General features: G+C 41.2%; 1 long non-coding RNA gene across 1 annotated transcript in view; it reads right to left on the reverse strand.

The window, feature by feature from the left end:
* Positions 1-1053, reverse strand: part of LOC106524243 (uncharacterized) — a 9947-nt gene extending 8894 nt beyond the window's left edge. Inside the window, exons 1-2 of the long non-coding RNA XR_001310989.1 lie at positions 985-1053; positions 688-863 (exon numbers count right to left, since the gene is read on the reverse strand). This is a non-coding gene — a long non-coding RNA (uncharacterized LOC106524243). The remainder of the gene's footprint in view (positions 1-687; positions 864-984) is intronic.
* Positions 1054-1308: the final 255 nt, after the last annotated feature.

Raw genomic sequence — 1308 nt, forward strand, 5'->3', positions numbered from 1 at the left:
CCCCAGACCGGGATTTGAACCGGTGACCTTCTTGCTGAGAGGCATCAGCTCTACCAACTGAGCCACCGTGCCGCCTATTTTAAACTAATATTGCAATTAACAAGCACTCTGGAACATTGTTATTTTGCTTTTATTTTTTATCCAGCTCTATATTTTATTGACTCAGTTCTATTTCAAATTAGTTTGTACTGTTAATTGGGTATTTTCATGTTAACACTGTATCTTATTATAAAGGGCTTTGAACCAGTCAGTACTTATTATTTTACCGGGTGTATTATGGCCTTACTTGGTACTTTAATATACACCACTTCACCAGACTCCGCTCTACTTATTTTAAACGGCAAATTAATAAGCAGTTAATTGATACTGTTTTTAGCAAGCCACAAAACCTTGGAAGGTTATAGTATGAACTCAGTCTCGGGTTACAGAAGTTGGCGGCAGGCCACGACGACCTAGAACCACACTTCCCCAAACTGTGAGTCCGTCGACTACACAGGTTGCTGACCACTACGTGTTTTACCTGGAGCCTGGGTCTTGGCTGGTATTTTTAAAACTCACTTTACTTTTAAATACGCGCGTTTCTTAGTTTTTTACTTTACTGTAACTTTATCCCTGGAGTCCAGCACATTGACAACAAATTTGCCTATAAGAAGACCAATCACAGAACTTTAAAGGTAGTCTGCTGACCTTCTGATATTCTGTTGAGGACGTCCGAGCGTCAGTGTCCTGGACTCTTTTCCACCCCGTAATGTCCAAACGCAGAAGAGATCTCGGTGTGGAACCTCCAGTTTTTGTTGTGGACAAACACCGAACTTACTCCCTCCGCCTGTGCTCGTTTTTTCTCCTCCGACGTGGACCTATTACTGAGGTGAAAAATATAACATACTTTTAAAGGTTCAAACCTCCTTTATTAATAAAACAGTTATGATAAGATACAGTATTGTTTAAAAGCATAAATGCGCATTTATGAGACAGCCATACAACCTGGTCAAAGGTGCACTCAACTGAGCTGGCAGGCATCTGTCTGATGAGGAGACTCACTGCTGTTTTTTACTCTCCTCTTACACACACACACACACACAGGATGCTCCCTCAGAAATGCAGTTCTAACTGGACTCAACCGTTTACTCCCCTAGACTCATTCAGCCTGTCTGCAACTCATCATCTGCTTGTCAGAACCTGCTCCACTCCAGCAGTTCACAGAGAGGACACTCAGTTTGTCTAAGTTTGATTATAAGTGAATCAAAATGTGTAAAACTTCAGCTGCTTAACACAAAATACTGCTGAATAAACTTCATGCAAAAGTGA

This window comes from Austrofundulus limnaeus, unplaced genomic scaffold, assembly GCF_001266775.1.
Source record: "Austrofundulus limnaeus strain Quisiro unplaced genomic scaffold, Austrofundulus_limnaeus-1.0 Scaffold180, whole genome shotgun sequence".
Lineage (NCBI taxonomy): Eukaryota > Metazoa > Chordata > Actinopteri > Cyprinodontiformes > Rivulidae > Austrofundulus > Austrofundulus limnaeus.